Source organism: Cryptomeria japonica, unplaced genomic scaffold (genome assembly GCF_030272615.1).
Source record: "Cryptomeria japonica unplaced genomic scaffold, Sugi_1.0 HiC_scaffold_138, whole genome shotgun sequence".
In the NCBI taxonomy this organism is placed as follows: Eukaryota; Viridiplantae; Streptophyta; class Pinopsida; order Cupressales; family Cupressaceae; genus Cryptomeria; species Cryptomeria japonica.
The window spans coordinates 250,001-261,016 of NW_026728960.1; the positions used below are offsets into that span (position 1 = coordinate 250,001).

The 11,016-nt window shown below is 59.0% G+C and overlaps 1 non-coding gene across 1 annotated transcript; it reads right to left on the minus strand.

Annotated features, from left to right (window-relative positions):
- Positions 1-2,177: 2,177 nt before the first annotated feature.
- LOC131866238 (5S ribosomal RNA) lies at positions 2,178-2,296 on the minus strand. The gene has a single exon (XR_009364861.1). It is a non-coding gene; the product is annotated as a 5S ribosomal RNA (ribosomal RNA).
- Positions 2,297-11,016: the final 8,720 nt, after the last annotated feature.

Here is an 11,016-nt window from a genome sequence, read left to right on the forward strand (position 1 = left end):
CTCCGAGGTGCCCACCACGGTGCGCAACGCCGGTGCGAACCCGGGAGCGCCCCGATGTGTGCTCCAAGGTGCGGCGTGCACGAAGTCGGACCCCGGTTTGCCCCGGGTGCGCACCTCGCGTGCACCTTGGTGCGCACACCTTGGCTGGGTTGCGCGGCCTGGTGGGCACCATGGTGCGCACCAAGGAGCGCTCCGAAGTGTGCTCCAAGGTGCGGCGTGCACGAAGTCGGAGCCCGGTTTGCCCCGGGTACGCACCTCGCGTGCACCTTCGCCGGGGTGGGCACCTCGGCTGGGTTGCGCGCCCTGGTGCGCACCAAGGAGCGCTCCGAAGTGTGCTCCAAGGTGCGGCGTGCACGAAGTCGGAGCCCGGTTTGCCCCGGGTGCGCACCTTCGCCGCGGTGCGCACCATGGCGTGCACGAAGTCGGAGCCCGGTTTGCCCCGGGTGCGCACCTCGCGTGCACCTTCGGCGGGGTTGCGCGCCCTGGTGGGCACCATGGTGCGCACCAAGGAGCGCTCCGAAGTGTGCTCCAAGGTGCGGCGTGCACGAAGTCGGAGCCCGGTTTGCCCCGGGTGCGCACCTCGCGTGCACCTTCGGCGGGGTTGCGCGCCCTGGTGGGCACCATGGTGCGCACCAAGGAGCGCTCCGAAGTGTGCTCCAAGGTGCGGCGTGCACGAAGTCGGAGCCCGGTTTGCCCCGGGTGCGCACCTCGCGTGCACCTTCGCCGCGGTGGGCACCATGGCGTGCACGAAGTCGGAGCCCGGTTTGCCCCGGGTGCGCACCTCGCGTGCACCTTCGCCGGGGTGGGCACCTCGGCTGGGTTGCGCGCCCTGGTGCGCACCAAGGAGCGCTCCGAAGTGTGCTCCAAGGTGCGGCGTGCACGAAGTCGGAGCCCGGTTTGCCCCGGGTGCGCACCTCGCGTGCACCTTCGCCAGGGTGGGCACCTCGGTGCGCACACCTTCTCAATGTTTTCTTGCCTTTTCTGGAAATTGGTGAAGGCAGCGCATCAAAGGTGCGCACCTCGGTGTGCTCCGAGGTGCGAACCCGAGAGCGCTCCGAGGTGCCCACGAAGTCGAAAGTCGGGTTAATTGCATTGTTTTCCCCGGGTGCGCTCCGAGGTGCGCAACATCGGCGCGCACCAAGGAGGGCTCCGAAGTGTGCTCCAAGGTGCGCACGATGGCGTGCACCTCTGGTGCGCACGATTCGGAGCTCGGTTTGACCGGGGTGCGCACACCTTGGCTGGGTTGCGCACCTTTTGTGCGCTCCAAGGTGCGCACGAAGTCGGAGCTCGGTTTGCCCCGGGTGCGCACCTTCGCCAGGGTGCGCACCTTGATGCGCACGCCTTGGCTGGGCTGCGCACCTTGGTGGGCGCCATGGTGCGCACCTTTCGTGCGCTCCAAGGTGCGCACGAAGTCGGAGCTCGGTTTGCCCCGGGTGCGCACCTTGGTGGGCGCCATGGTGCACTCCGAGGTGCCCAAGATTGGTGCGCACCAAGGAGCGCTCCGAAGTGCGCTCCAAGGTGCGCGCGAAGTCGAAAGTTGGGTTAATTGTCCGGTTTGCCTCGGGTGCGCACCTTGCGTGCACCTTCGCCAGGGTGGGCGCCTTGGTGCGCACACCTTGGCTGGGCTGCGCACACCTTGGCACCCGCGTTTCCTTCATTTTAAATTTTTTTTTTTTACAATCTCTCAAGTGGGAAATTCTATAATCTCAACTTTTTTTGCCTTTTCAGGAAACTTTTGAATGGAGCGCATCATTGGTGCGCTCCGAAGTGTGCTCCAAAGCTCTCTCCAGCTGCGTGCACCTGCCCCGGCCGCGCACCCGGCCCCGCCCAGCTTCGCTCACCTGTCCCGGGCGTCTGGTGCGGAACCTTAGAGTAAGAAACATCACCGTGCACCTTGGCCAACGTGCGCGACTCGACCGAGCGCGCACTGGCCGAGGTGCACACCGATTTCACCTGGGTGCGCGCGCAGCACCTCGGGCGCACCGGGGTGCGCGCACAACGCCCGGGTTGCACCGTGGCCTGTGTGCTCGGGGCGCCTCGGGTGCGCGCTCGGTGTCGCCCCCCGCGCGCGCGGTAGTGCGGGCAGCGCACCCCGGCCCGGCCCGGCCCCGACGAGAACGCAAACGGGCAAAAGGTTTATTCAAATAGCATTGCGACGCCCGGCGAAAAACTAAAAAAGGGTGCAACACCGGGACTTCCCGGGAGGTCACCCATCCCAGTACTACTCCGGCCCAAGCGCGCTTAACTGCGGAGTTCTGATGGGATCCGGTGCACTAACGCTGGTATGATCGCACCCGTTATGAGCTTGTCGCAGTGTGTACTTAGCAAACCGCGACCCACGTGCGAATCCACCCCGGCCACCCACCCCCGTCGAGGTGCACACCCTCCCTCGCGAAGTGCGCCCCGTTCGCCAAGTGTGAGCCCTGCCCGGGTGCGCGCACCTTGCTAGGGCGTCGGGTGTGCACCCGGCCCGGCCTACGTGCGTGCACCTGGAGGGGGCGTCGTGTGCGTGCAGTGTCCCGTCTGCAACGCGGTGCCCACACACCACCTCGGGCGCAACGACCTGCGCTCACATGTGGGCCGAGTGCACCTTGGTGCATGTTCGGGGCGCCTCGGGTGCACGCTCGATCTTGCCCCGGTGCACCAAGGCGCTCGGTTTGCCCCGGGTGCGCACTTGGTGCAAGGTGGGCACCCAAAATAGGGATCAAGCACCAAAACACAAGTTTCGGGATGCAAAATGGGACCCAAGGACCACAAATGCGTTCCAAGACCCATGATGGGTCCACGAGAACAAAAATGTGTTCCGAGACTTAATAAACAAATATTGGGTTTTAGGAGAAGAAACATGCTCTGATGCCCAAAACGAGAATCGACCCCGAAAAGGCCACAGGCCAAAAGTGGGATGCGAGACAAAAAAAAATGGGACCCGAGGACCAAAATTGGGTTCCCAGGTCGAAGACAGGGCAACCGGACAAGAAACGACCTCTAAGGCTCGAAATGAGTCCCGACGACTAAAACTTGACAAGAAGCACCCATCAGGCACCCAACTCGACACCCATGGGATGCCGACCCACCCGGGCTTCCACCTAGCACACCTTGGCACCCACCCACCCTCGCACCCAACCTCGCACCCAACTTAGCACCTTTGAACCCACATTGGCACTCACCCTGACCCTGGCACCTTGGAACCCACATTGGCACTCACCTTGACCCTGGCACCCACCTTTGCACTCACCTTGGGACCCACCCTGGCTCCCACCTCGGCACCCACCCAGACACCCACCTTGGTTCCTTGGCACCCACCTTGGATCCTTGGCACCCACCCCGACACCCACCTTGGCACGCAACTTGGCTACTTGCCACCCACCTTGGCTCCTTGACGCCCACCCCGACAACCACCCCGTGACCTACCCTGGCTAGGGTTGGTGCACACCCACCCTGGTGCCCACCTTGGCACCCACCCTATGACCCACCTTGGCACGCACCTTAGTACCCACCCCGTTACCCACCCTAGGACCCACCCCGTGACCCACCTTGGCCAGGGTGGGTGCACCCACCCTGGTGCCCACCTTGGCACCCACCCATCCTAGCACCCAGCCTGTGACCGGGCTTGGAACCCAACCTTGCACCCGCACCCGTCTTGGCCAGTGTGGGTGCGCACCCATCCTGGCACCCACGTTGTGACACACCCTTTAACCCACGCACCCTAGCACCCACGTTGGCACCCACCTTGGAACCCAACCTAGCAACTTGGCACCCACCCCGTGACCCACCTTGGCATCCACCATAGCAGTCGCCGACTTGGCACCCACCTCGGCACCCACCTTGACACTTGTGGACCCACCTTGCCACTCACCCTAGCATCGACCCATCCTAGCACCCACCCTGGCACCTTTGCACCCTAGCACTCACCCATCCTAGCACCTAACCTGTGACCCACCTTGACACTCACCCTCGCACCCACCTTGGAACCCAACCTAGCACCCACCCACCCTGACACCAACCCTAGCACCTACCCACCCTTGCACCCACCCTGTGACCCATCTTGGCACCCACCCATCCTACCACTCAACCTATCACCCACCTTCTCACCCACCTTGGCATCCACCTTAGCACCCACCCACACTGGCACCTTGGCACCCACCTCGGGCAAGGTGGGTGCACACCCACCCTGGCACCCAATTTAGAACCCACCGAGCATGTTACCCACCTTGGCACCCACATTGCAGCCCACCCTAGTACCCACCCTATGACCCACATTGGCATCCACACCCTAGCACCCAGGCACCTCGACACCCGCCTTGACACCCACCCTAGCACTGAACCTGTGACCCACCTTGGAACTCACCCTAGAACCCACCCACCCTGTGAACCACCTTGGCATCCACCTTAGCACCCACCCACCTTGGCACCCACTCTAGCACTCACCCATCCTAACACCCAACTTGTTACCCACCTTGGCACCCGCCCTCGCGTCCACCTTGAAACCCACCCTAGCACCCACCCACGCAGGAGCCCACCTTGGCACCCAACCTAACACCCACGCATCCTGGCACCCAACTTGTGACCCACCTTGGAACCCACCCTAGTACCCACCTTTGAACCCACTATATCACCAACCCACCTTGGCACCCACCCTATGACCCTCTTTGGAATCCACCCTAGCACGCACCCACCCTGGCACCCACCATGGAGCGCACCCTAGCACCCACCCACCTCGGCACGCACCTCAACACCCACCTTGGTGTGCGCACTGCGCCAACCTCTCAAAGACCCTATGTGGTGCGCTCCAAAGTGTACACCTTTGGTGCGCTCCAAGGTGCGCACCTTTGGTGCACACCGAGGTGCACACCAAAGTGTGCACCGAGGTGAGCACCAAAGTGCACTCCAGGGTGCACACCAAGGCGTGCACCTTTGGTGCGGTCAATGCAAACGAATTCGGAAGTTGGGGTCGATGTCCTAATCGCTGCTGCAGACTACACGTATGAGAATCGGACAAATAGCTTTATATAGGGGAGGTGTTGCGTTTGATGGGTCGACTCCCCTGGTTGTGTGCACTGCACCAACTTCAAAGACCCTGTCTTGTTTAAGAAGTCAAAAGTTGGGGTGGATGTCCTAATCATTGCTGCAGTCTACGCATGTATGAGAATCAGACAAATAGCTTATATAGGGGAGGTGTTGCATTCGGTGGGTTGACTCCCCTGGTTGTGCGCACTGCGCCAACCTCAAAGACCCCGCATAGCAGAAGAAGTCGGAAGTCGGATTTTGGTGAGCACCAAGGCGTGCACCTTTGGTGCGGTCAACGCAGACGAATTCAAAAGTTGGGGTGGATGTCCTAATCGTTGTTGCAGGCTACACATGTATGAGAATCAGACAAATAGCTTATATAGGGGAGGTGTTGGGTTTGATGGGTCAACTCCCTTGGTTGTGCGCATTACGCCAACCTCAAAGACCTTGTTTTCGTTAAGAAGTCAAAAGTTGGGGTCAATGTCCTAATGGCTCCTGCAGGCTACACATGTATGAGAATCGGACAAATAGCTTATATAGGGGAGGTGTTGGGTTTGATGGGTCGACTCCCCTGGTTGTGCGCATTACGTCAACCTCAAAGACCTTGTTTTCGTTAAGAAGTCAAAAGTTGGGGTCGATGTCCTAATTGCTCCTGTAGACTACACATGTATGAGAATCAGACAAATAGCTTATATAGGGGAGGTGTTGGGTTTGATGGGTTGACTCCCCTAGTTGTTCGCATTACACCAACCTCAAAGACCTTGTTTTCGTTTAGAAGCCGAAAGTTGGGGTCGATGTCCTAATTGCTCCTGCAGGCTACGCATGTATGAGAATCAGACAAATAGCTTATATAGGGGAGGTGTTGGGTTTGATGGGTCGACTCCCCTGGTTGTGCGCATTGCGCCAACCTCAAAGACCCTGCATTGCGGATGAAGTCGAAAGTCAGAGTTTGGTGTGCTACAAGGTGTGGTCGAAGGTGCTCACCTAGGTGTGCACCTTTGGAGCACAGGAAAAGTGCCCTCCAAAAGTGCGCACCTTTGGAGTGCACAAAAGTGCCCTCCAAAAGTGCGCACCTTTGGAGCGCAGAAAAGTGCCCTCCAAAAAGTGCCCTCCAAAAGTGCGCACCTTTGGAGCGCAGAAAAGTGCCCTCCAAAAGTGCGCACCTTTGGAGCGCAGAAAAGTGCCCTCCAAAAAGTGCCCTCCAAAAGTGCGCACCTTTGGAGCGCAGAAAAGTGCCCTCCAAAAGTGCGCACCTTTGGAGCGCAGAAAAGTGCCCTCCAAAAAGTGCCCTCCAAAAGTGCGCACCTTTGGAGCGCAGAAAAGTGCCCTCCAAAAAGTGCCCTCCAAAAGTGCGCACCTTTGGAGCGCAGAAAAGTGCCCTCCAAAAAGTGCCCTCCAAAAGTGCGCACCTTTGGAGCGCAGAAAAGTGCCCTCCAAAAAGTGCCCTCCAAAAGTGCGCACCTTTGGAGCGCAGAAAAGTGCCCTCCAAAAAGTGCCCTCCAAAAGTGCGCACCTTTGGAGCGCAGAAAAGTGCCCTCCAAAAGTGCGCACCTTTGGAGCGCACAAAAGTGCCCTCCAAAAGTGCGCACTTTTGGTGCGCACCAAGGCGCTGGTTCGGTCGTTGCAGGCGAGTTCGGAAGTTGGGGTCGATGTCCTGAGCGGAGGTGCAAACTACACAGGTGTCGGAATCGGACAAATAGCTTATATAGGGGAGGTGTATGCTTCGATGGGTCGACTCCCCAGGTTGAGCGCACCGCGCCAACCTCAAAGACCCTACGGTATGGATGAAGTCGGAAGTTGGGTCCGATGACCAATTCGATTAGTAGGTATGCTCATGAGGTCGGAATTTGGGTCCGATGACCTGCCATGTGCAGGAAGGCGAATGTTGACACTGTGCGTTGCAAGGTGCACACCAAGGCGCTGGTGCGGTCTTTTTAGTCGAGTTCGGAAGTTGGGGTCGATGTCCTGATCGGAGGTGCAAGCTACACAGGTGTGGGAATCGGACAAATAGCTTATATAGGGGAGGTGTATGCTTCGTTGGGTCGACTCCCCGGGTTGAGCGCACCGCGCCAACCTCAAAGACCCTACGGTATGGATGAAGTCGGAAGTTGGGTCCGATGACCGATTCGATATGTAGGCATACTCGCGAGGTCGGAATTTGGGTCCGATGACCTGCCACGTGCAGGAAGGCGAATGTTGGCACTGTGCGTTGCAAGGTGCGCACCAAGGCGCTGGTTCGGTCGTTGGAGGCGAGTTCGGAAGTTGGGGTCGATGTCTTGATCGGAGGTGCAAACTACACAGGTGTGGGAATCGGACAAATAGCTTATATAGGGGAGGTGTATGCTTCGTTGGGTCGACTCCCCGGGTTGAGCGCACCGCGCCAACCTCAAAGACCCTACGGTATGGATGAAGTCGGAAGTTGGGTCTGATGACCGATTCGATATGTAGGCATACTCGCGAGGTCGGAATTTGGGTCCGATGACCTGCCATGTGCAGGAAGGCGAATGTTGGGACTGTGCGTCGCAAGGTGCGCACCAAGGCGCTGGTGCCGTCGTTGCAGTCGAGTTCGGAAGTTGGGGTCGATGTCCTGGTCAGAGGTGCAAACTACACAGGTGTGGGAATCGGACAAATAGCTTATATAGGGGAGGTGTATGCTTCGATGGGTCGACTCCCTGGGTTGAGCGCACCGCGCCAACCTCAAAGACCCTACAGTATGGATGAAGTCGGAAGTTGGGTCCGATGACCGATTCGATACGTAGGCATATTGGCGAGGTCTGAATTTGTGTCCGATGACCTGCCATGCGCAGGAAGGCGGAATTTGGGTCCGATGACCGAGTTGATGGCGTGCCATGCGCAGAAAGGCGGAATTTGGGTCCGATGACCGAGTTGATGTTGATGGCCCGCCATGCACAGGAAGGCGGAATTTGGGTCCGATGACCGATTTGAAGGCGTGCCATACGCAAAAAGGCGGAGTTTGGGTCCGATGACCGAGTTGATATTGATGGCCCGCCATGCGCAGGAAGGCGGAATTTGGGTCCGATGACCTGACATACGCATGGAGTCCGACTCGGGGGCCGATGTTCGATTCGATGACTTGCATTGTGGGTAAAGTCGGAAGTTGTGGTCTTTGACCCGATTCGATGACCAGACTTCGGCTGCTTGAGAATCGGACAAATAACTTATATAGGGGAGGTAGTGTTCTCGAGCATCCTCCCCCCGTGCCCGTTTATGTCGATTGATGCTGGTGCTCGACTGGTTGGAGCGCTCGGATGCAAAAATCTTGCACCAGGATTTATCGATTGTGATGGACACGGCAAGTCTCCTGATTGCTATGCAGGAGCTCATCGTGAATCTCTATGCGGCCTTGGTATGGACTCGACCTGCGGAATGGTTCGGCAATGGTAGTCGCTCCAACACGTCCTTGCAATGGCCACAGAGGTGATTCGACTAGAGCTCCAGTCTAGCTTTTGGGTTGCTTGGCGGACTGGTATAGCCGCGATCGAGTTCCGGCCATGAACGTTTTAGATAGCTCTTGGGCTTTCTGGGACGGAAGTCGGAAGTTTGGGCTGTTGTCCGATTTGATGACCATTCTTCGGATGTGTGAGAATCGGACAAATAACTTATATAGGGGACTGTGTTGTCTCACGCAGCCCCCTCCGTGCCCCTCTATCTCGACCGATGTTGGTGCTTGAAAGGGTTGGGATCGCTCGGATTTATAAACGTGCACCACCATTTGTCGAGTGTGAGGGACGCGGCAGGTCTCCTAAATGCTATGCGGGCGCTCTCTGAGAATCTCTATCCGGCCTCGACACAGACTAGTCTTGCTGAATGGTTTGGCACTGGTAGTCGATCCAACACGTCGTTGTTGTGGCCGCCTAGGCGATTCGATTCGAGCCCCCGTCTAGCTTTTGGGTTGCTTGGCGGATTTTGCCCTATCCGCAAGTGAGCTCGGTCCCTAAACGTTCGAGAAACCCGATTGCTATGCGCCGACTCTCTTTCTTGCGAGCCTCCATCTAGCTTTTGGGTCTCTACGGAACGGAAGTCGGAATCTGGGACCGTTGTTTGATTCGACGAGGCAGACTACGGTTGTGCGAGAATCGGACAAATAACTTATATAGGGGAGGTGTTGACTGGAGCATTCTCCCCCGTGCCCCTCTAACTCGACCAATGCTGGCGCTCGAACGGTGGTAGCGCTCGGATTTTCATTGAGCGCCAGCATTGGTCGATTTAGAGGGGCATGCGAGATTCCCGAATGCTATGCGAGGGCTCTAACGGAAATGTCTATTGGTTTCGGTATGGATGCAATTGCGAGTGGTTCGGCAAAGGTAGTCGTTCCGATGCGTCCATGTCGTGGCCAAATCGATAATTCGATTTGAGCCCTCGTATAGCATTTGGGTCTCTCGATGTGATTCCGCATTCCAGTCCCTTTGGGCACTGCTTGAGCCGCATCCCAGGGGGTTCCCTTCCCAATAATCTGCCTCGCAACCCGATTGCTATGCGGTGAGGCTCCTCGGCCGCCTCGGAACTATCTGTGTATCAGACGCATCGCGGGATAAGGGGTTGGCAACGGTAGTCGCCCCAAGCGCGTCTGATGCTTGGACCATTCCGAGGCGGCCCTGAAGCCTCTTCCGTCTAGCCGTTGGGTCCTTCTCGCCGCATCCCTCGCCTCGCACCCCGATTGCTATGCGGTGAGGCTCCTCGGCCGCCTCGGAACTATCTGTGTATCGGACGCGTCGCGGGATAAGGGGTTGTCACTGGTAGTCGCCCCAAGCGCGTCCGATGCTTGGACCATTCCGAGGCGGCCCTGAAGCCTCTTCCGTCTAGCCGTTGGGTCCTTCTCGCCGCATCCCTCGCCTCGCACCCCGATTGCTATGCGGTGAGGCTCCTCGGCCGCCTCGGAACTATCTGTGTATCGGACGCGTCGCGGGATAAGGGGTTGTCATTGGTAGTCGCCCCAAGCGCGTCCGATGCTTGGACCATTCCGAGGCGGCCCTGAAGCCTCTTCCGTCTAGCCGTTGGGTCCTTCTCGCCGCATCCCTCGCCTCGCACCCCGATTGCTATGCGGTGAGGCTCCTCGGCCGCCTCGGAACTATCTGTGTATCGGACGCGTCGCGGGATAAGGGGTTGTCACTGGTAGTCGCCCCAAGCGCGTCCGATGCTTGAACCATTCCGAGGCGGCCCTGAAGCCTCTTCCGTCTAGCCGTTGGGTCCTTCTCGCCGCATCCCTCGCCTCGCACCCCGATTGCTATGCGGTGAGGCTCCTCGGCCGCCTCGGAACTATCTATGTATCGGACGCGTCGCGGGATAAGGGGTTGTCACTGGTAGTCGCCCCAAGCGCGTTCGATGCTTGGACCATTCCGAGGCGGCCCTGAAGCCTCTTCCGTCTAGCCGTTGGGTCCTTCTCGCCGCATCCCTCGCCTCGCACCCCGATTGCTATGCGGTGAGGCTCCTCGGCCGCCTTGGAACTATCTGTGTATCGGACGCGTCGCGGGATAAGGGGTTGTCACTGGTAGTCGCCCCAAGCGCGTCCGATGCTTAGACCATTCCGAGGCGGACCCGAAGCCTCTTCCGTCTAGCCGTTGGGTCCTTCTCGCCGCATCCTTCGCCTCGCACCCCGATTGCTATGCGGTGAGGCTCCTCGGCCGCCTCGGAACTATCTGTGTATCGGACGCGTCGCGGGATAAGGGGTTGTCACTGGTAGTCGCCCCAAGCGCGTCCGATGCTTGGACCATTCCGAGGCGGACCCGAAGCCTCTTCCGTCTAGCCGTTGGGTCCTTCTCGCCGCATCCCTCGCCTCGCACCCCGATTGCTATGCGGTGAGGCTCCTCGGCCGCCTTGGAACTATCTGTGTATCGGACGCGTCGCGGGATAAGGGGTTGTCACTGGTAGTCGCCCCAAGCGCGTCCGATGCTTGGACCATTCCGAGGCGGACCCGAAGCCTCTTCCGTCTAGCCGTTGGGTCCTTCTCGCCGCATCCCTCGCCTCGCACCCCGATTGCTATGCGGTGAG